Below are 25,635 nucleotides of genomic sequence, written 5' to 3' on the forward strand. Positions count from 1 at the left end.
CACTGCAAGCACTCCCCACACATGCCAGTGATATTTGTTCCTCTGTTGCCATAGCATTACTGAACAAGTGAGCCTAAATAAGTGACCACCTTCGCCCCCTTGTGTCAGGACAGAAATTAGACACTGAAGAGAACAGCAAACGGAAGAAGCTAAAATACACAGAGGGAACTGCTTTTGAAGTGACAGGTGCAACAGATTAAAAGCCTGTAGTTAGCAGCGACTACACTGGAAGGGGCCTATAGATCTTGAGAAGTATAAGCTGGATCAAGGAACTATGTAAAACTGAACTGACCCCATACTGCCCACAACAGCTCCAGAGAAATTCCTAGATACATTTTTACTATTATCATTATTTAATTTTTTTAATTTTTTAAAGTTCTCTATTACTCTGTCATGGTCTTTGTAGACCAGGACCTGGAGACTGGAGTTGATGAGAAGAGGGATGCAGGGGACCCAAGTCTCGAGTGAAACAAGGGTGCTTTGTTTGCAGAAAAGCATGTTTATATATCTTCATACAAGGCAGCTTTAGGCAGTTAAAAAAAAACTGAACAAAAACAAAGCCAAGCAAATAACAATCTTCAAAGGGCCAGAAAACATTTCATGTCCTGAGTGAGAGGGGCATAACTGAGCAGATCACGTTTGAGTGAGGTCACTGGAGCGAGTCACTGAAGGGACCTTGCAGGTGCCCTTTCTCAGGATCTCAGTCCTGGGAACTGTGTGCAGCCCTGCTCGTTCCTACAGCAACTGATGAGGAATAGAGAATCCTTGAGAAATGGCACACAAAAGAAAAGAATAACATTTGGATTCCTTAAAGCTGAACATCCCCTGACATTACTCCTTTAATTTTCATTTTTATAACCTACTATTACCTTGCCAAAAAAAAAGACCCTGTTTTTAAACCAAACTTCATATCTATATTTCATAATTTTTATGACTTTGTTTTGTTTTCCTAATATTGCATTTTTCAGAGTCTAACCTCTACTCTAGATTATTAATCTTTGCTTTTTGGTATTTTTTATCAATTTTGTACCTTAAAGAACCCAATCTTCACCAGTACCCATTTTTACTTGGGAGTGTGATTACTGGCTTAATTGCTCTCTCCCCTTTTTGACTCTGCTTTGTCTCCACCAGGTCGCCTCTATCTCCTCCCTCCCCCTTCTTTTCTCTACCCAACTCTGTGAATCTCTTTGTGTGTTCCAGACTGTGGAGAATACTTAGGGACCTGATTAGTGCCCAGATCTGTCTCTCTCCATTTCATTCATGCTTTTCTCCTCCTGGTCACCTCTGTCTCCTTCCTCCCTCTTCTCTTCTCTTTGTAACTCCGTGAACCTCTCCAAGGGATCCAGACTGTGGAGAGCACATAGGGAATTGATTACTGGCTAGCTGGCTCTCTCCTCTTTTGATTTCCCCTCTCCTGCTCCTGGTCACTTCTATCTCCCTTCTCTCTCTTCTCTTCTCCATGTAACTCTATGAACCTCTCAAGGTGTTCCTCACTGTAGAGGAGCTTTTCATCATTAACCTAGATGTTTTATCATTGGTGCTGGATACATGGAGAAGTCCTGAAGCTACTGAAAGAATCAGACTGAAAACCAGAGGCAGGAGGCTTAAGTCCAAAACCTGAGAACACCAGAGAACTCCTAACTCCCGGGAACATTACTCGATGAGGGCTCATTGAAAAGCCTCCATACCTACACTGAAAGCAAGCACCACCCAAGATCCAACAAGTTCCAGAGCAAGACAAGCCAGGCAAATTCTCCAGCAATGCAGGAACATAGCCCTGAGCTTCAATATACAGGCTGCCCAAAGTCACTCCAAACCCATAGACATCCCAAACTCACTACTGGACACTTCATTGCACTCCAGACAGAAGAAACCCAGCTCCACCCACCAGAACACCGACACAAGCTTCCCTAACCAGGAAACCTTGACAAGCCAATCGTCCAACCCCACCCACAGCGAGGAACCTCCACAATAAAGAGGAACCACAAACTGCCAGAATACTGAAAGGCCACCTCAAACACAGCAATCTAAACAAGTTGAAAAAGCAGAGAAATACTCAGAAGGTAAAGGAACATGATAAATGCCCACCAAACCAAACCAAAGAAAAGGAGATAGGGAGTCTACCTGAAAAAGAATTCAGAATAATGATAGTAAAAATGATCCAAAATCTTGAAAACAAAATGGAGTTACAGATAAATAGCCTGGAGACAAGGATTGAGAAAATTCAAGACATGTTTAACGAGGAGCTAGAAGAAAAAAAAAAAGAGTCAGTCAATAATGAATAATGTAATAAATGAGATCAAAAACACTCTGGAGGGAATCAACAGTCGAATAGTGGTGGCAGAAAATAGGATAAGTGAGGTAGAAGATAGAATGGTAGAAATAAATGAAGCAGAGCAGAAAAAAGAAAAAAGAATTAAAAGGAATAAGGACAACCTCAGAGACCTCTGGGGCAATGCTAAACACTCCCACATTCAAATCAGAGGAGTCCCAGAAGAAGAAGACAAAAAGAAAGGCCATGAGAAAATACTTGAGGTGATAATAGTTGAAAACTTCTCTAAAATGGGGAAGAAATAGTCATCCAAGTCCAAGAAATCCAGAGAGTCCCAAATAGGATAAATCCAAGGTGAAACACCCCAAGACACATATTAATCAAATTAACAAAGATCAAACACAAAGAACAAATATTAAAAGCAGCAAGGGAAAAACAACAAATAACACACAAGAGGATTCCTATAAGGATAACAGCTGATCTTTCACTAGAAACTCTTCAGGCCAGAAGGGAATGGCAGGACACACTTAAAGGGATGATAGAGAAAAACCTACAACCCAGATTACTGTACCCAGCAAGGAGCTCATTCAAATATAAAGGGGAAATCAAAAGCTTTACAGACAAGCAAAAACTGAGAGAATTCAGCACCACCAAACCAGCTCTTCAACAAATGATAAAGGATCTTCTCTACACAGGAAACATAGAAAGGGTATATAAACTCAAACCCAAAACAAAGTAAATGGCAACGGGATCATACTTATCAATAATTAACTTAAATGTAAGTTGGTTGAATGCCCCAACCAAAAGACTAAGACTGGCTGAATGGATACAAAAACTAGACCCCTATATATGTTGTCTATAAAAGACCCACTTCAAAACAGGGGACACATACAGACTGAAAGTGAAGGGCTGGAAAAAGTTGTTTGATGCAAATAGAGACCAAAAGAAAGCAGGAGTAGCAGTATTCATATTCAATAAAATAGACTTTAAAATAAAGGCTGTGAAAAGAGACAAAGAAGGAAACTTCATAATGACCAATGGATCAATCCAAGAAGAAGATATAACAATTATAAATATATATGCACCAACACAGGAGCACCACAATATGTGACGCAAATGCTAACAAGTATGAAAGCAGAAATTAACAAAAACACAATAATAGTGGGAGACTTTAATGCCCCACTCTCACCTATGGATACATCAACTAAACAGAAAATTAACAAGGAAACACAAACTTTAAATGATACAATGGACCAGTTAGACTTAAATGATATCTATAGGACATTTCACCCCAAAACAATGAATTTCACCTTTTTCTCAAGTGCACATGGAAACTTCTCCAGGATAGATCACATCCTGGGTCATAAATCTAGCCTTGGTAAATTCAAAAAAATTGAAATCATTCCAAACATTTTTTCTGACCACAATGCAGTAAGATTAAATGTCAATTACAGGAGAAAAACTATTTAAAATTCCAAGATATGGAGGCTGAACAACACGCTTCTGAATAACCAACAAATCACAGAAGAAATCCAAAAAGGAATCAAAATATGCACAGAAATGAAGGAAAATGAAAACAAAACAACCCAAAACCTATGGGACACTGTAAAAGCAATGCTAAGGGGAAGGCTCAGAGTAATACAGGCTTACCTCAAGAAACAAGAAAAAAAGTCAAATAACCTAACTCTACACCTAAAGCAACTAGAAAAGGAAGAAATGAAGAACCCCAGGGTTAGTAGAAGGAAAGAAATCTTTAAAAATTAACGCAGAAAGAAATGCAAAAGAAACAAAAGAGACCATAATAAACAAAGCTAAAAGCTGTTTCTTTGAGAAGATAAATAAAATTCACAAACCATTTGCCAAACTCATCAAGAAACAATGGGGGGGGGGGGATCAAATCAACAAAACTAGAAATGAAAATGGAGAAATCACAACAGACAACAGAAATACAAAGGATCTTAAGAGACTACTATCAAAAACTATATGCCAATAAAAGGGACAAATTCTTAGAAAAATATAACTTTCCAAAACTGAACCAGGAAGAAATATAAAATCTTAACAGACACATCACAAGCATGGAAATCAAAGCTGTAATCAGAAATCTTCCAGCAAACAAAAGCCCAAGACCAGACAGCTTCACAGCTGAATTCCACCAAAATTTTAGATAAGAGCTAACACCTATCCTACTCAAACTCTTCCAGAAAATTGCAGAGGAAGGTAAACTTCCAAACTTGTTCTATGAGGCCATGATCACCCTAATACCAAAACCAGACAAAGATGCCACAAAAAAAGAAAACTACAGGCCGATATCACTGATGAACATAGATGCAAAGATCCTTAACAAATTTCTAACAAACAGAATCCAACAACATATTCAAAAGATCATACATCATGACCAAGTGGGCTTTATCCCAGGGATGCAAGGATTTTTCAATATCCATAAATCAACCAATGTAATATATCACCTTAACAAACTGAAAGATAAAAACCATATGATTATCTCAATAGATGCAGAGAAAGCCATTCAACATCCATTTATGATAAAAACTTTCCAGAAAGCAGGAACAGAAGGAAAATACCTCAACATAATAAAAGTTATATATGACAAACTCACAGCAAACATTATCCTCAGTGGTGAAAAATTGAAAGCATTCCCCCTAAAGTCAGGAACAAGACAAGGGTGCCCACTCTCACCACTACTATACAACATAGCTTTTGAAGTCTTGGCCACAGCAATCAGAGCAGAAAAATAAAAGGAATCCAGATTGGAAAAGAAGAAGTAAAACTTTGACTGCTTGCAGATGACATGATCTTCTACCTAGAAAACCCTAAAGACTCCACCAGAAAACTACTAGAGCTAATCAATGAATATAGTAAAGTTGCAGGATATAAAATTAACACACAGAAATCCCTTGGCATTCCTATACATGAACAATGAGAAAACAGAAAGGGAAATGAAGGAAGCAATTTCATTCACCATTGCAATGAAAAGAATAAAATACTTAGACTATACCTACCTAAAGAAACAAAGGACCTATATATATAAAACTATAAAACACTGTTGAAAGAAATCAAAGAGGACACAAATAGATGGAGAAATATACCATGTTCATGGATTGGAAGAATCAATATAGTGAAAATTAGTATACAACCCAAAGCAATCTATAGATTCAATGCAATCGCTATCAAGCTACCGAAGGTATTTTTCACAGAACTAGAACAAATACTATCACAATTTGTATGGAAATACAAAAAAAACTTTGAATAGCCAAAGCAATCTTGTGAAAGAAGAATAGAAGTGGAGGAATCAACCTGCCTGACTTCAGGCTATACTACAAAGCTACAGTCATCAGGACAGTATGGTACTGGCACAAAGACAGAAATATAGATCAATGGAACAAAGTAGAAGGCCCAAAGATAAATCCATGCACCTATGGACACCTTATCGATGACAAAGGAGGCAAGAATATACAATGGAGAAAAGACAGTCTCTTTAACAAGTGGTGCTGGGAAGACTGGTCAACCACTTGTAAAAGAATGAAAGTAGAACACTTTCTAACACCATTCACAAAAATAAACTCAAAATGGATTAAAGATCTAAACATAAGATCAGAAACTATATAACTCCTAGAGGAAAACATAGGTAAAATGCTCTCCAACGTAAATCACAGCAGGGTCCTCTATGACCCACCTCCCAGAGTAATGGAAATAAAAGCAAAAATAAACAAAAGGGACCTAATTAAACTTAAAGATTTTTGCACAACAAAGAAATCTATAAGATGGTGAAGAGAGAGCCTTCAGGATGGGAGAAAATAATAGCAAATGAAGCAACTGTCAAATAATTAATCTCAAAAATATACAAGCAGCTCCTGCACCTCATTCCAGAAAAATAAATGACCCAATCCAAAAATGGGCCAAAGAACTAAACAGACATTTCTCCAAAGAAGACATACAGATGGCTAACGAACACATGAAATGATGCTCCACATCACTCATTATCAGAAAAATGCAAATCAAAACCACCATGAGGTACCATCTCACGTTGGTCAGAATGGCTGCTATCCAAAAGTCTACAAACAGTAAATGCTGGAGAGAGTGTGGAGAAAAGGGAATCCTCTTACATTGTTGGTGGGAATGCAAACTAGTACAGCCAATATGGAGAACAGTGTGGAGGTTCCTTAAAAACCTAGAAATAGAACTGCCATACAACCCAGCAATCCCACTGCTGGGCATACACACCAAGGAAACCAGAAGTGAAAGAGACACGTGTACCCCAATGTTCATCACAGCACTGTTTATAATAGCCAGGACATGGAAGCAACCTAGATGTCCATCAGCAAATGAATGGGTAAGAAAGCTGTGGTACATATACACAATGGAATATTACACAGCCATTAAAAAGAATACGTTTAAATCAGTTCTAATGAGGTGGATGAAACTGGAGCCTATTATACAGAGTGAAGTCAGCCAGAAAGAAAAACATCAATACAGTATACTAACACATATATATGGAATTTAGAGAGATGGTAACGATAACCCTATATGCGAGGCAGCAAAAGAGACACAGATGTAAAGAACAGTCTTTTGGACTCTATGGGAGAAGGCAAGGATGCGATGACTTGAGAGAATAGCATTGAAACATGTATATTATCATATGTGAAACAGATCGCCAGTCCAAGTTCAATGCATGAGACAGGTTGCTCAGGGCTGGTACACTGGGATGACCCAGAGGGATGGGATAGGGAGGGAGGTGGGAGGGGAGTTCAGGATGGGGAACACATGTACATCCATGGCTGATTCATGTCAGTGTACAGCAAAACCACTATAATATTGTAAAATAACTAGCCTCCATTTAAAATAAAAAATTAATAAAAATGATGTGGAATGTACATGTTGCTAGAGATATTTTTAAAAGAAAAAATATCTTCCACAGATAATTTTATAAACTCTGGTGGTAATTTTTCTTTGCTTATAATTTTATAATAACAAGTAGTCTAAGAAAAAAGCATAAATTGTGATTTCATTCATTTAATGTATGCAATTACCCATTATTTGCTGACATTCAGAAAAAAGAAAGTAGAATCTCTCCAGAGGAAAAAATATACTTCGACATTTCTTCTTTCAGACTGTTGCAGCTGAAAATTTTCTCATTTATTGCAGAGAGATTAAGAATCTCATTTATAAAATTATAAATTATAATTTTAGTAAAAAGAATAGATAAAATGCTTATGTACTTCCTCTTTATTTTTAGAAAGATCTAAAAAAACCCCCAAGGTTATAGCAAACAGTAAGATAAATTAGATAAGTACATTAAGTATTTAGCGTCGGACACAACCGAGTGACTGAACTGAACTGAAGTTAGAAACCAGAAGAAACATAAGAGCCAGAAATTCTTAATTCATACTATATCTCCAAAAGCCTAAAACAGGACTCATCTTGAACTATCTCTAAATGAAAGTTTTGCTAGGTTAAATAGAAGACATTGCTTCATTAATTTCAAAGTGAAAATTTTTAAAAAAGAGAAATGACTTCAAATTTAAATGAACTTCCAGAGGGAAGTATATTCAAAATGTATATATATACACACATACACAAGTATAAACAAATCACATTCCTGTACATCTGAAACTTACACAGTATTTTTAAATTGACTACACTTCAACGAAAAAACAAGAACCACCACCAACCTCAAAAACAACCACCAAAAAAAATAAGGAACACATTTTTTTTTTTAGTTCTTCATAAAAATCAGCTATATGCCATTCAAAAGAGTTTGAGCATTGTTTTTTTTACAACCTCACTTTCTCTTCTTAAGTTGAATTTGAAATAATTTCTTGCATATTTATAATACAGAGTTCCTGGTCTGACTGACCCCCACTATTTCTGTTGTGTTTGTATAATATCTGTCTCATCTTCACCCTCATTCCATCTTATATTCATCTTGTCCTTCTAAAAGGAATTATTCCCCTTTATCCTCCTCCCCATCTTCATATTCATCTAGTTGTTTTTCCTCAGTGCTTTGTGATTCTCTTCTTTCATAACAGCCCAGTTAGTATGCCAATATTTATAAATCTGAATCACGCACATGTATGGCTCTCATTATCACACCACTTCATATCATGACTTTGAGGGCTTCTATTTCTGTGGTGGGATCCTTTTTGTCACCATAAGGATCAGGGGACTGGTTTGTGAACAAATACAGGGAAAGAAGAGTTACAAACAGAACAACTTACCTTGGCACGACCAAGGCCTGCTACAGACTTGAGAAGTTTTGAAACAGGTTCAGGCTATGGGAAGGCAGGGTGACAGATGCCCTCCAACCAGGGTGATGATTTGGGAAATGTTTCAACCATATCTTCAACGTTTCTATCAGAATTATTGTCCTCAGACAAAGTTGTACTCTCTGGTCTCAAAATGCCACGTTTTGCTTCTGCTACAGTGAAAACAGGAAAGAGTACATGAGAACATGTGTCATTTCAAATCAAGGAATAACACCAGGAAGACAGTCCTCAAATAACTTACTGTTTCTCTTGGATTGCTGAGAAGCCTTCATTAGTTTCGTTAACTTTGATTTCAGGACATGCTGGAGAAGAAAATAAGAGCTTGAAAAATGTAACAAGTATCAACCTGAATAAAAGAATTATAACATCCCCCATTCCTCTCTGATCTAACACAAAGAGCACAGGCTCTGGAGTCATTCAGATGTGGATTCAAATCCCAGTTCTGTCACTGACTGACCTGCTCATGGGGAAAGGATTATGACAGATGACATCAGAAGCCCCAGATGTTCCCCTCCTTATCCCTAACTGACTGCTATACAAATACTAGGACACCCACTAGATTACTTTCTCTTCCAAAACGTTCTAGAGTAGTAATTTATCCCTGGTAGTTTAGAGCACTATTGAAAAACTAAGACATTTAAATTAATTGCTATATTTTGAAATTTGCTTCCATGATTAATATATGCATAGATTATCACTTGTGAAGGGAAATATGAAAGTTTAGGTTTTAACAGAACCTTATTTAGATGGGCTAAAACTGCAAACAGGATAAGCTACTTGTATTCTGTTTGTCAAACAGCTAGAGACCAATGAAACGGGGAAAAAAAATTCAGCTGCTTCCATGAAACAGGGAAAAAACAAGGTAAAACCCATAGGGCAATGATCATGAATGAAAGCCACACTCTAAATAGAGAGCCATAAGCAAACATGTTCACAATAGAGACAGAGAGAGATGGACTGAAAGAACAGACACTGAAGAAATGTATTCTGCAAGGAAAAATTAGGTTAACAGTAAATATTTAAAAAAAAATTAAAAAGGTAGAGGAGGAAGAACAAAGGAAAAAGTGAGACATTTCTAGTCAAGAACAAACTTTATGAAAAAAAAACAAGTATAATAATGTATGTGGAGAAACATATATTTAGAATTTATATACATTAAATCAATAACATATCAGTATTCTTAAGCCTTATACTATTCAGTATTCTCATGCTTATACTATGAGCAAAGCCTCTGTTTCATATGATTTTATTAATATAGTTTTATGCGTCTACACTGTTCTTCAAATTTTATGAAAATATCAACCTCAGTTCAGCTCAGTTCAGTTGCTCAGTTGTGTGCAACTCTTTGCAATCCCATGAACTGCAGCACACCAGGCTTCCCTGTTCATCACCAACTCTGAGAGGTTTTACAGACTCTTGTCCATTAAGTCAGTGATGCCATCCAACCGTCTCACCCTCTGTCGTCCCCTTCTCCTCCCGCCTTCAAACTTTCCTAGAACCAGTATTTTCCAATGAGTCGGTTCTTCGCATCAGATGACCACACTATTGGAGTTTCAGCTTCAGCATCAGTCCTTTCAATGAATATTCAGGACTGATTTCCTTTAGAATGGACTGATTGGATCTCCTTGCAGTCCAAGGGACTCTGAATAGTCTTCTCCAACACCACAGTTCAAAAGCAGCAATTATTCGGCACTCAGCCTGTTTTATAGTCAAACTCTCACATCCATACATGGCTACTAGAAAAACCATAGCTTAGACTACTAGAAAAACCATATGAAACCATAGCTTTGCCAGAACTTTGCTGGAAAAGTAATGTCCCTGCTTTTCAATCTGCTGTCTAGGTTGGGCATAGCTTTTCATCCAAGGAGCAAGAGTCTTTTAATTTCATGGCTGCAGTCACCATCTGCAGTGATTTTGAAGCCCCCCAAAAAGAAGTCTGTCACTGTTTCCATTGTTTCCCCATCTATTTGCCATGAAGTGATGGGACCAGATGCCATGATTTTAGTTTTCTGAATGTTGAGTTTAAGCCAACTTTTTCACTCTCTTCTTTCACTTTCATCAAGAGGCTCTTTAGTCCTTCTTCAATTTCTGTCACCATGGTGGTGTCATCTGAGTATCTGAGATTATTGATATTTCTTCTTGCTATCTTGATTCCAGCTTGTGCTTCATCCAGCCTGGCATTTCGCATGATGTACTCTGCATATAAGTTAAATAAGCTGGGTGACAATTTACATCCTTGATGTACTCCTTTCCTGATTTGAAACAAGTTTATTTTTCCATATCCAGTCCTAACTGTTGCTTCTTGTCCTGTATACAGATTTCTCCAGAGGCAGGTCAGATAGTCTGGTATTCCCATCTCTTGAAGAATTTTCTACAATTTGTTGTGATCCACAGAGTCAAATGGTTTAGCACAGTCAATAAAACAGAAGTAGATGCATTTCTGGAACTCACTTGCTTTTTCTATGATCCAGAGGATGTTGACAATTTGATCTCTGGTTCCTCTGCCTTTTCTAAATCCAGCTTGAACATCTGAAGTTCATGGTTCATGTACTCTTAAAGCCTGGCTTGGAAAATTTTGAGCATTACTTTGCTAGCATGTGAGATGTGTGCCATTATGTGGTAGTTTGAACATTCTTTGGCATTTCCTTTCTTTGGGATTGGAAGGAAAACACTTTTTCCACTCCTGTGGCCACTGATGAGTTTTCCACACTTGCTGGCATATTGAGTGCAGCACTTTCACAGCATCATCTTTGAGGATTTGAAATAGCACAACTGCAATTCCATCACCTCCACCAGCTTTGCTCATAGTGATGCTTCTCAAGGCCTGCTTGACTTCGCATTCCAGGATGTTTGGCTCTAGGTGAGTGATCACACCATCTGGGTTATCTGGGTCATAAAGATCTTTTTTGTAGAGTTCTGTGTGTTCTTGCCACCTCATCTTAATATCTTCTGCTTCTTTTAGGTCCATACCATTTCATCCTTTATGGTGTCCATCTTTGCATGAAATGTTCCCATGGTATCTCTAATTTTCTTCAAGAGATCTCTAGCCTTTCCCATTCTTTTGTTTCCTCTATTTCTCTGCATTCACCACTGAGAAAGGCTTTCTTATCTCTCTTTGCTATTCTTTGGAACTCTGCATTCAAATGGGTATATCTTTCCATTTCTCCTTTGCCTTTTGCTTCTCTTCCTTCCTCAACTATTTGGAACGCCTCCTCAGACAACCATTTTGCCTCTTTGCTTTTATTTTTCTCGGGGATGGTCTTGAGAACTGCCTCTTGTACAATGTCATGAATCTCCATCCATAGTTCTTCAGGCACTCTGTTTATCAGATCTAATGCCTTGAATCTATTTGTCACTTCCACTGTCTAATCATAAGAGTAAATACTACATGAAACTAATTTCAGAGCAGGAAAACTAATTTCACAACAGAACACTTTACCTTAGTTTTAAAATCTAAGACATCATCATTTGATGTAGGCCCTAAATCAACACCATGTTTGTTGGGAAACATTTAAAGCAAAAACATACAATAAAAATGAGTGAGCTCATGTCCCTGAACAAAAGGAAAAAAAAAAAGAGTGAAAGTTTGTCTATATATTAAATGAACTTTCTTGACATGAATAAAATTTGCCCTGTTTTAAAACAGCTTTTTTTTTTTTTTTTTTAAGATTTCTTGATGTGGACCACTTTTAAAGTCTTTACCGAATTAGTTCCAATGGTGCTTCTATTTTTTTTTTTTTTTTTGGCTGTCTGACCCCAGGTCATGTAAGATCTTAGCTTCTTTGACAGAGTATTGAACCCACACTGCCTACATTGGAAGATGTCTTACTAACCATCTTAACCATTGCACCCCCAGGGAAGTCTCCAAAAAAGTTTTTTGTTACCTATTTCTGCATCCATCTCTCCAAACCTATGAAATACCTAGTTAACACTCATTCTTAGTTTCCATAACAGAGAGTGACAGCCAATGTATCGGCAGAGCCTAGAAATAATTTGTTTTCACTAAAAGTTCTAATAGCTGAACTGAAAATCCAATTGATGGATTGCAGTAATTCTTGTTTGCCCAAACTGAAATAAACCTGATGACTTAAAACAAAGCGGAAGAATAGGCTTTTCCTTTTCCATTGTCTGTTAAAAGTTCAGAGACGAATCTGAGTCCGTCCAAAATGGGAGTCTTGGTCCGTCAGCAGGGATACCACTTACTGAGATGGCACCACTTCTCTCCTTTACTCTAAGGGAGTACAAGGAGTTTCCCCACAATGTCGAAACTTAAAATGTACTCAAGTCAAAGAACTAACATATCTTTAACTTATGTGCTACATGGGCACTTCTCAATCTCTGCTGAGGGCAATGGGAGTGGACCTGAGAGCCAGGAAGGCCAGTTGTCAAACCTCCTAAAACCACAGTTGTGTAATTAAGTAAAAGTAGGACACAGTTACTTTACAAAGCTGCGATGATAACTCTATGAGGTCACAAATGTTAAGCACATAATGCAGTGTCTAACCCAGAGTAGAACACTCAACAAACATTAGTTTCTCTTCTCCATGTTCCCTTAGTTAAACATATAATTTAAAACATCCGTAAAATCCTACCTCCTTGAAGAGTCCTCTTCAGAACTCTCATCCACTATTAAAGAAAAAAGCAAGATACATTTTAAATCAATGGAAGAAAAATACAAAATATTAAAACCTCAAGACTTAGGCTTTGTTTAAAAGTATTCCTTTCAAACCACACCCAGAGGCCACACTAGAGAAAGGGAACAGTGGTTGTACTATACTCGTAGGCAACTAATGCCTTAGAACCACTTCTCTCCTTTATAGTCATCAAATGCAAAACAAAATAACAAAGGAAAGAACTGCTCTTTACAATGACCATAATCTTAACCAAACTCCAGGAGACTAACAGAAAATATTATACCATTAATACAATCAGTACTATAAGCTGACAATAGCATGCTTAAACAGCACAGTATTTCTGGGTTTCTATCGCCTGGAGCACTGAACAGAGACTATAGGTGTCTTGCTGGGACATGACAACTTCTCTGGCTCTTCAGTTCACAGTGAAAATGCCCTATCACAGGGAAGCTTGGTCAAAGGCACTGAACCTCAGAGCAAGGTAAAACATCGGAAACAAAAGTCTTCTCTTCCTGGCTCTCTTTCCAAAGGCAAGAGAAGTATGAAAGATGTAGTGATTCCAGGTTTAGAAAGGATAATCTCTAGAAAGGCAGGTGGGGGAGGGCAAATGGGTAAAGGGGCTCAACTCAGTGGTGAGAATGGGGAATAGACTTGTAGTGGTGAGCATGAAGTAAGGTACACAGAAGCTGAACTTTTTAAAAAAGTTATCTCTCTCTCTCTCTCTCTCTCTATATATATATATATATATATATATGGACTCCCTACATATAGAGAACTATATATATATATGGACTTCTTTTAAAAAGTTCAGCTTCTGCATATATATATATATATATATATATATATACTAACATGCTTAAAAGGAATCTCTTGAGACTATCTCCTTCCATTGCTCAAGAGTATCTGGGCCACACAGAGGAGAATGGTCCAAAGAGTGGTGTGTACTAGTGAGGGATATCATTATATCAATCCTTCCCATTATATGGCAAATGTTTACAGAAATCATGCTTTTTCAGCTTGGAAGCCATACATCATCACATCCTAAGCTGATGAACAAGGGGAGGGAGGGAAGGATGGAGGGAGCCATAGACTCTGGTGCTGTTGGACAACATTTCCCAGGGGTCATCATGATCTGATGCTGGAGGGATAATTCACATTCAGTGACTCCACGAGGAGAGGAGCACTGCAAGCTTGAGCAAGGAAAGCAGGGGCAGTTATTTTTCAATGTTTGCACCCTGTGACATCAGAACAATACTTAGTACATAAAAGACACTTGAAAGTTATCTGTTTAGTGAACAAATGAACAAATAAATAAGCATGTTTTCTTTGAAAATTTTCTTTAGAAAAATACAGAAATTAACCAGAGAGAACTCTATTCTTAGCGTATTGAAGACCAAGACACTGTCATCTCTGTATCTCCTCTGACTAGTGTAATAAACGAACCTACAGTTTTTGTTGTTCAGTCACCAAATCGTGTCTGACTCTTGTGACCCCACGGACTACAGCTCACCAGGCCCTTCTGTCCATGGGATTTCCCAGGCAAGAGTACTGGAGTGGGTTGCCATTTTCTTCTCCAGGGGATCTTCCCAACACAGGGATCAAACCGTATCTCCTGCATTGGCGGGTGGATTTTTTACTACAGAGCCACCTGGGAAGCCCCCTTTGATTAGATCGTGAACAGTCAGACATGACTGAGTGACTTCACTTTCACTTGACTCAGTTAAAGGAATCATTGGATACCTTGTACAATGTGCTAGATGCTACATCCAGTGGACCTAGTGCTGTTTTTGTGAATGCAAAGTATTTTTGTGCTTTTATTAGAACCTGCAGAGTCCCAAGTTGTTCTATTTGAATATCTATTATGATAATCTTTTAACTGATGGCAAGAGAACATCTTGTTCTTACAAAACTATATTCTCATGACAATTGTCCAACACACAAAAGAAAATATCTGATCCTAATGAAGTCAACCTATCTCATTCTCTCTGGATCTGTAAGGAATGAAGTTGGTAATCTAGACCTGCTTGGTACAATAGGCAAAATAACTGGTTCTCAACCAGGCATTGCTTTTCTGCCTTCTGTACAATTTGTAGGTATCTTTCAGAAATAATCTCTCACTACTATGCTGCACACTGGCTCAGCTTTGCAGTTATTGTTTATCATTTATCTTACCAGCAAAGGATTATTCAAGTTCCCAGTTTTAATGATGGTAACGATTTTAGTGAGACTAATCACTACACAGTAACTACTAACTATTCATTCACTAAATGCAAACCATTTCTAAAAATGAAAGTTCACTTTCATAAGATGTCCAATCTGCTATACTATGACTATAGATGAAATATACATCATACTCACTTAATTTTTTTTTTCTGATTTACACAAAGATCTAAGGACTTTAAGGGTCATACTAAAGAGATGGATTTCTTTTCAGAAAATACTGTCTTTGATGTTAAATGACCTACAATTAACTTCTTAAAGAATTCTGAATACTAGAGTATAAAGAAATTAATTTAAAAAATAAAATTCACATGCAATTTACACTAATTTTTTCACAGTTCTTTCATTATTAAAACTTCCTCATTCCTACTTTATCTATGGTAGAATCACTGAGAGTAATTTGGTGTCAGATGACGTACCTGGGTTGCTATTTTCAGGAGAAATTTTAGATCTCTTTTCTTTATATTCAGAACTCAGTTGGCGAAAGCTATGTATTAAAGATATGATAAATTATATTTTAACACTGATATGAAAAACAACTACCAAATTCTTAGATCATTTCAGACAATGTCAGAGATAATATTAAAACTTCAATTGTCGCATACATTTCAAGTTTCTAAGTTCTATAAACTTTTATTTGGCATGTACTAAAGGAAAAACTAAAGGTATATTTTTACCCTGCTTATTTAACTTTTATGCAGAGTACATCATGAGAAACACTGGGCTGGATGAAGCAGAAGCTGGAATCAAGATTGCCGGGAAAAATATCAATAACCTCAGATATGCAGATGACACCACCTTTATGGCAGAAAGTGAAGGAGAACTAAAAAGCCTCTTGATGAAAGTGAAAGAAGAGAGTGAAAAAGTTGGCTTAAAGCTCAACATTCAGAAAACTAAGATCATGGCATCTGGTCACATAACTTCATGGCAAATAGATGGGGAAACAGTGACTGACTTTGTTTTTTTGGGCTCCAAAATCGCTGCAGATGGTGACTGCAGCCAAGAAATTAAAAGACACTTACTCCTTGGAAAGAAAGTTAGACCAACTTAGCATATTAAAAAGCAGAGACATTACTTTCTCCACAAAGGTCCGCTAGTCAAGGTTATGGTTTTTCCAGTAGTCATGTATGGATGTAAGAGTTGGACTGTAAAGAAAGCTGAGCACAGAAGAATTGATGCTTCTGAACTGTGGTCTTGGAAAAGACTCTTGAGAGTCCCTTGGACTGCAAGGAGATCCAACCAGTCCGTCCTAAAGGAAATCAGTCCTGGGTGTTCTTTGGAAGGACTGATGTTAAAGCTGAAACTCCAATATTTTGGCCACCTGATGCGAAGAGCAGACATTTGAAAAGACCCTGATGCTGGGAAAGACTGAAGGCAGGAGGAGAAGGGGATGACAGAAGATGAGATGGTTGGATATCATCACCGACTCAGTGGACATGATTTTGGGCAAACTCTGGGAGTTGGTGATGGACAGGGAGGCCTGGCATGCTGCGGTTCATGGGGTCCCAAAGATTTGAACACGACCGAGCAACTGAACTGAACAGAAAGGAGAAAGAAAAGGAAGATGAAATAATCATGAACTCAGGGCCATACAGCTCCAATAATTAACTAGATTTAGCTTGGCATATGAAAAATCTCTCGAGCTTGCAAATCCTAGTTCTATAACCAATTGCTCTTTGTTCCTGCAGGAATTGTTTCTCTTCAGTTCAAAGTCTTCCTCTACACAACTGGGATATTACTACCTTATTTCACAAGAGGGTTAACAGGATGTAATGAGATAATATACCCCCAAAATGCTTGCAGAAACAGTCAATGAGTGGAGTAATTTCATCTTCAACTTTATTGCTGTAACTACTTTGGAATTCCAAGTAAATCTCAGTGTGCCTTTTCATATGTTTAACATTCAAGTGTTGCATGAAACTGTTATTAATTCCGGTGATTAGCTGTTCTTTGTGGTTTGTAATGTAAGGAATCTCAGCTGTTAGATAATGTGTACCTAAATTTATTTATAACATAGGCATTCACTACATTAGAGAACATAATGATCCCCCATTATTGCAGCTAATTACACCAAGAGCAGAAAACTAATCACAATCAAGACCTGCCCTGGACCACTACTCTTCCTTCTCTACCTACTCAAACTCTGAACCAGCAGATCTTTCTGACAATGATTTTTAATCTCTATGTTCCTCTCCAATTCACTTGGAAGACATATCCCTACTCTTACAGTGGGTACTGGCAAGCTCTAGACAGGGCTTACCTCTCTGAATTCCAACTATCTTACTTGAGATTTAGGGATTTCTGCTGAATGGGTTCCTTATGGGGCAGATTCTGAAAACATTTAAGGTGGAGGCAGAGAGAAATCCATTGGAAGATTTTCATTATTACAGGAAACAGATCCTTTGAGGGGCCAAGCATAATTAGGGAATCTCAGGCAAGCTGGCACCCACTACTCTGGGAAGGATGACAGGGAACCTGTGACCTAAGAAAAGGTGCCCCCACAGGACAAAAAGCCATCTTGAGGTTCAAGTCTGGATACAAAGGGGAAAGGGAAGTCTGCTCAATCTCTGCAGGAGCACTTGACCCTCTCTGACAGCCTAAAATGGTCCCCACTGACATCTGCTAGCGGAAAAGATAAATAAGAGCCTCAAGGGCACCTCATCGGGAAGATCTAGGCTTCCACATGGGCTCCACATAAGGTCTCTGAGTGAAGGGGGAAGCTAGGCGGCCCAGCTGCCCGAACTGGGTGCTGGTGCTTTGTTTGCAACTGTGACTGAGCGACAAGCATATATATATTAGAACAAAGGAGCTCTCACTCTGAAGTCGACTTGTGCATCACCTTAAAGGCTGGGAAACCTGGACCCAGAGGGGCAGCCTGGGAGCAAAGGTCAATCATGAGCCCACTGCAGGATGAGTTTCTTTTTTTTTTTTTTTTTCCTTTTAAAATGATTTTATTAAAGGTCTTTATAGAGCCACATCCAGACTACAGATCCAGCTGCCAAGTAGACCCTGTCAAGCCCAGCTGGAACAGCAGTGCTGCAGCAGTAGAATCAATGCAAGCAACAGAATGATGAGAAAGAACTACTTTCTCCCCTCCAAATGACTTGTGGAACAGGACTGTCTCGTTGACCTTAGGGAATCCTCTAGGTTCTTGGAAAATTCAAGTGGAAGCATATAGAGAGGCAAGTCCTCAAGGGAAAACAGGATTTGCTGCTAAACTAAGTATTTCGAGACCCAAAGAACTAGTTAGAAATATCACAACTGTGACACTGTTCATACACTGTACCGAGAGGTCACACTCAGAATGAAATGGCTAATGTCAAGCTCCCTAAGGATCAAGGTCTACATGTCCTGAGACAAAGCACCCCAAGCCCACAGCCAAGAGTAACTAATTGGCCTTTGCTTGGCTTTCAGCTCTTGAGGGGAAACATCTCACCACCATTCTCCAAACTGCCTGCACCAAACTGGAACTCTCACTGGTCACGTAGCAAGTAACTGTTAAAATTATTTTTGGCTGCAGTTTAGTGAGAACTAGCATTTTAATGTGAACACTTACATATTAAACCCACTAATAACAGCATATTCTTCTACAGTCCATCCAAAAACATCTTGAGAAAAGATGTCAGCACCTTGCTGAAGGAGAAGTCTGATGACATTTGCTGATTCATACTTGACAGCAAGCATGAGGGCTGTTCTAAAACAACAGAGAGATGACTTCAGCCTCAGGAAGTTGAGTTGACTTCCTTAAACAGTTAATTTGATATGCTTTACCAAGTGAACTCCTCGCCCTTTCATGAAGTACTGACCATTTACAGGCTCAAGTGTTCATCTTTGCAAATTACCTCCAAGGCTAAAATGAAGGGACGGAAAAGAAGCCTTCTGTTCCACTGGGATGCCAGGTAGGAGCACTTACTATTTCAAAAGTCTGTGATGCGGACTTCCTTGGTGGGCCAGTGGATAAGACTCCAGGCTCCCAATGCAGGGGGCCTAGGTTCCATCCCTGGTCAGGGAACTTGATCCCATATGCTGCAACTAAGAGTTCCCACAACTAGGACTCCATGCAGCCAAACAAATAAATGCTTTTCTGTGTGTTGATTTTATATCCTGCAACTTTACTATATTCATTGATGAGCTCTAGTAATTTTCTGGTGGAGTCTTTAGGGTTTTCCATGTAGAGGATCATGTCATCTGCAAACAGTGAGAGTTTTACTTCTTCTTTTCCAATTTGGATTCCTTTTATTTCTTTTTCTGCTCTGATTGCTGTGGCCAAAACTTCCAGAACTATGTTGAATAGTAGCGGTGAAAGTGGACACCCTTGTCTTGTTCCTGACTTTAGGGGAAATGCTTTCAATTTTTCACCATTGAGGATAATGTTTGCTGTGGGTTTGTCATATATAGCTTTTATTATGTTGAGGTATGTTCCTTCTATTCCTGCTTTCTGGAGAGTTTTTATCATAAATGGATGTTGAATTTTGTCAAAGGCCTTCTCTGCATCTATTGAGATAATCATATGGTTTTTATTTTTCAATTTGTTAATGTGGTGAATTACATTGATTGATTTGCGGATACTGAAAAATCCTTGCATCCCTGGGATAAAGCCCACTTGGTCATGGTGTATGATATTTTTAATGTGTTGTTGGATTCTGATTGCTAGAATTTTGTTGAGGATTTTTGCATCTATGTTCATCAGTGATAGTGGCCTGTAGTTTTCTTTTTTGTGACATCTTTGTCAGGTTTTGGTATTAGGGTGATGGTGGCCTCATAGAATGAGTTTGGAAGTTTACCTTCCTCTGCAATTTTCTGGAAGAGTTTGAGTAGGATAGATGTTAGCTCTTCTCGAAATTTTTGGTAGAATTCAGCTGTGAAGCCGTCTGGACCTGGGCTTTTGTTTGCTGGAAGATTTCTGATTACAGTTTCAATTTCTGTGCTTGTGATGGGTCTGTTAAGATTTTCTATTTCTTCCTGGTTCAGTTTTGGAAAGTTGTACTTTTCTAAGAATATGTCCATTTCTTCCACGTTGTCCATTTTATTGGCATACAACTGCTGATAGTAGTCTCTTATGATCCTTTGTATTTCTGTGTTGTCTGTTGTGATCTCTCTATTTTCATTTCTAATTTTATTGACTTGATTTTTCTTTCTTTGCTTCTTGATGAGTCTGGCTAGTGGTTTGTCAATTTTATTTTTCCTTTCAAAGAACCAGCTTTTGGCCTTGTTGATTTTTGCTATGGTCTCTTTTGTTTCTTTAGCATTTATTTCTGCCCTAATTTTTAAGATTTCTTTCCTTCTACTAACTCTGGGGTTCTCCAATTCTTCCTTTTCTAGTTGCTTTAGTTGTAGAGTTAGGTTATTTATTTGACTTTTTTCTTGTTTCCTGAGGTATGCCTGTATTGCTATGAACTTTCCTCTTAGCACTGCTTTTATAGTGTCCCACAGGTTTTGGGTTGTTGTGTTTTCATTTTCATTAGTTTCTATGCATATTTTGATTTCTTTTTTGATTTCTTCTGTGATTTGTTGGTTATTCAGAAGTGTGTTGTTCAACCTCCATATGTTGGAATTTTTAGTAGTTTTTCTCCTGTAATTGAGATCTAATCTTAATGCATTATGGTCAGAAAAGATGCTCGGAATGATTTCGATTTTTTTTAATTTATCAAGTTTAGATTTATGGCCCAGGATGTGATCTATCCTGGAGAAGGTTCCATGAGCACTTTAAAAAAAGGTGAAATTCATTGTTTTTGGGTGAAATGTCCTATAGATATCAATTAGGTCTAATTGATCTAATGTATCATTTAAAGTTTGCGTTTCTTTGTTAATTTTCTGTTTAGTTGATCTGTCCATAGGTGAGTAGAAAAAGAAATTAAGGAAACAATTCCATTCACCATTGCAACGAAAAGAATAAAATACTTAGGAATATATCTACCCAAAGAAACTAAAGATCTATATATAGAAAACTATAAAACACTGATGAAAGAAATCAAAGAGGACACTAATAGATGGAGAAATATACCATGTTCATGGATCAGAAGAATTAATATAGTGAAAATGAGTATACTACCCAAAGCAATTTACAAATTCAATGCAATCCCTATCAAGCTACCAGCCATATTTTTCACAGAACTAGAACAAATAATTTCAAGATTTGTATGGAAATACAAAAAACCTCGAATTGCCAAAGCAATCTTGAGAAAGAAGAATGGAACTGGAGGAATCAACTTGCCTGACTTCAGGCTCTACTACAAAGCCACAGTCATCAAAACAGTATGGTACTGTCACAAAGACAGAAATATAGATCAATGGAACAAAATAGAAAGCCCAGAGATAAATCCACACACCTATGGACACCTTATCTTTGACAAAGGAGGCAAGAATATACAATGGAGTAAAGACAATCTCTTTAACAAGTGGTGCTGGGAAAACTGGTCAACCACTTGTAAAAGAATGAAACTAGATCACTTTCTAACATCACACACAAAAATAAACTCAAAATGGATTAAAGATCTAAATGTAAGACCAGAAACTATAAAACTCCTAGAGGAGAACATAGGCAAAACACTCTCAGACATAAATCACAGCAGGATCTTCTATGATCCACCTCCCAGAACTCTGGAAATAAAAGCAAAAATAAACAAATGGGATCTAATTAAAATTAAAAGCTTCTGCACAACAAAGGAAAATATAAGGAAGGTGAAAAGACAGCCTTCTGAATGGGAGAAAATAATAGCAAATGAAGCAACTGACAAACAACTAATCTCAAAAATATACAAGCAACTTATGCAGCTCAATTCCAGAAAAATAAATGACCCAATCAAAAAATGGGCCAAAGAACTAAATAAACATTTCTCCAAAGAAGACATACGGATGGCTAACAAACACATGAAAAGATGCTCAACATCACTCATTATTAGAGAAATGCAAATCAAAACCACAATGAGGTACCACTTCACACCAGTCAGAATGGCTGCGATCCAAAAATCTGCAAGCAATAAATGCTGGAGAGGGTGTGGAGAAAAGGGAACCCTCCTACACTGTTGGTGGGAATGCAGACTAGTACAGCCACTATGGAGAACAGTGTGGAGATTCCTTTAAAAATTGCAAATAGAACTACCTTATGACCCAGCAATGCCACTGCTGGGCATACACACTGAGGAAACCAGAATTGAAAGAGACACATGTACCCCAATGTTCATTGCAGCACTGTTTATAATAGCCAGGACATGGAAACAACCTAGATGTCCATCAGCAGATGAATGGATAAGAAAGCTGTGGTACATATACACAATGGAGTATTACTCAGCCATTAAAAAGAATTCATTTGATTCAGTTCTGATGAGATGGATGAAAGTGGAGCCGATTATACAGAGTGAAGTAAGCCAGAAAGAAAAACACCAATACAGTATACTAACACATATATATGGAATTTAGAAAGATGGCAATGACGACCCTGTATGCAAGACAGGAAAAAAGACACAGCTGTGTATAACGGACTTTTGGACTCAGAGGGAGAGGGAGAGGGTGGGATGATTTGGGAGAATGGCATTCTATCATGTATACTATCATGTAAGAATTGAATCGCCAGTCTATGTCTGACGCAGGATACAGCATGCTTGGGGCTGGTGCATGGGGATGACCCACAGAGATGTTATGGGGAGGGCGGTGGGAGGGGGGTTCATGTTTGGGAACACATGTAAGAATTAAAGATTTTAAAATTAAAAAAATATAAATTAATTAATTAAAAAAACAAATAAATGCTTTTTAAAAATAATAATAAAGTGCTTGATGGACAAGAAATGATACTGAGGTCACTTATCTGAGGCAGGTGACTATTTAAAGGATAAATTCCCCATTTCCTCCTTAGTCTGATATATTCAGCCTCAAAGTCAGTTAGAGGTTGGGTTAAAGAAAGGCTACTTGCAGGTTTAAATAAAAAAATATAGATAATAATGAGAATAAACATAGTCATGGTGGCAGTTAATGATGTGGACAAGCATGTGCTAGGCATCAAAAATGAAATACTACATATAAAATCTTTCTTACACACAGGCACCTTTGAAAGATGCATTACTATTTGCCTTTTTTATCAGGAAACTTATTTGCTGATAACCCTAATCGGTAGGAAACCTAGGAATTGAACCTAGCCTGACTCTAAAGCCCATCATTTTCATCTGTATCGTCCACCTCTGACTTGTCTTTGTTAAAGGAACTGTTTATCCAATCAAAGCTATCTTTCTTCCTTCTACCTGCATTAAAAATGAAAATATCAAAATGTACTAAAATGAGAAAGGATAAAAATTGATGAGCCCACAGGATCTGGTGACAGTGAGTAATAATCACCTTTTTGTGGCTGTTGTTATTTGGTCATTATGATGTATCTGACTCTTTTGCAACCTAGTAACATCAGCATTCTTTAAACAAAGTAATTTAAAACAAAGAGTTATCCAAAAGACAAAATCAAGTCTTTTAGGTTTACTATGCATCTTATAAAAATATATACATACAAAGTAGAGGTTAAAGAATTCTTTTTAAAGAATTAAGAAACTTGATATTGTCATGAGGCAAACTAAAAAGCAGAATCCACATTTCACAAAGCTAATAAAACTAATTTGAAATCCCTCAGCTATTACAAGATCAACCAACCAAACAAAAAGAGGTTGTATATGACATTAGTCAATATTATGAAGGAATATGAAACCTGCTATACATTCCTGCTATATATTGTTCATGATTCCCAGTCAGAATAATTGATTTTCTACCTAAGTGATGATGTGTTGATCACAAATGAATCCTCTTATTCATTTAATCTTGATATTACCATCCTAGAACAGCACTAAGGGTTTTAAAAAGAAAAAGAACAGTACCTTTTCATCTTATCAACCGCATGTATATTCGCTTCTTTCTTTACTAAAAACTCCACCATTTGCCCTCTCCTTTCATGTATCACAAGTAACAGTGGTGTCAGGTCATCCTGTAAAACAGGAAAAACCATTTCTAATGTACACAGTTAACCTATTTCTAAGTTGAAATTAAAATCGTGCAATAGATTCTCTGAACTTCAGAATAAAAGTCAGAAAGTAAATGAAAGAGAACCCCCTCCTCACTGCCCTGTGCACCTTCTTTCTCTTTAATATGCTCCTCCTCTGGGCATTCCCTGGTGGTCCAGTGGCTAAGTGTCAAGCTCCCAATGCAAGCAGTGTGGGTATCATTTAGCTACTGTATCAACTGCATATTTTAGGGACAATGCTGAGGCAGAAATACATAATACTATCTGTAGCATGCATAACCTATCCAAGGATGACCATGAGTAAACTCAAAAGGTTTACAGACATTCCAGTGGGAACGTTACTCTCTACAGGAACATGCAAAGAGAGAAACTTTTTTTTTTTTTTTTCCCAAAATATCAACTGTGGGAACCCTGTTTTACTGCTTTCTCAGAAATGTCTCCTGGAATTTAACCTTACTCATTCTCTCTTCCTTGCTTGCTCTTTCCACCACCCTTCCTTAAGTTAGATGTTCTGGCTGAGAGGTCAGCATTAGCTAGCTGCTAACTGCATGCAGAATGAGTGCCCTCCCCACCTTATCTTCAAAGACCCTTCATGATGGCTCTCATGTGATTACCTCCAGACGACCAGGAGGAAGCTTCCAAAATCCTAGAGTTCTGGTGTCTGACTTGCTTTACTGCTCTTAGTTAAAGATTGCAGCATAAAATTACCAATAAATACATGCTCAACATTTTCTCAGGGAGTTGCTCTTCCACCAGCTGTCCCTGCACTGTCTCTTATAATCTGTGTGTTCGTGAGAGTTATTCAGTGCAAAACTGCCACAACCAACTTAACAATTCTAATTTGAAAAATTCAATCCCATTCTTAAGAGATTTTTTAAAAATATGAAATCAATTATAGATTAATTAGACTGTCTTTTAAAACCTTCAAATATTTATCAAAATAAACTATCAATCAAAAATTGGTAACTCAAATGCTTATGGATGGAAAGCTGATGACCTGAGTAAGTGAAAAAGCCAGGTGAGACCGGTAACCCCAAAAACACATGTCCCACACAGAAGGGGTAGCCTCTGCACGCAGACCAAACAGTACGATGGGCTCAAGGGGGTCTAGATTTGGCCCTTGGAGAAGCCTGAACTTCTGCATGGGCCTCCTAAATTTGAAATGTTGAATCAATGTGTGGAGGTAAACTAAACATATCCAAGGGCCATGTTTGGTCTACGGTCCACTTTTGG

At 37.8% G+C, this 25,635-nt stretch overlaps 1 pseudogene; it reads right to left on the minus strand.

Moving 5' to 3' along the window:
- LOC128046471 (ankyrin repeat domain-containing protein 26-like) overlaps nucleotides 1-25,635 on the minus strand; it is a 73,711-nt pseudogene that overhangs the window by 41,990 nt on the left and 6,086 nt on the right.

Source organism: Budorcas taxicolor, chromosome 4, assembly GCF_023091745.1.
Source record: "Budorcas taxicolor isolate Tak-1 chromosome 4, Takin1.1, whole genome shotgun sequence".
Taxonomy (NCBI): Eukaryota; Metazoa; Chordata; class Mammalia; order Artiodactyla; family Bovidae; genus Budorcas; species Budorcas taxicolor.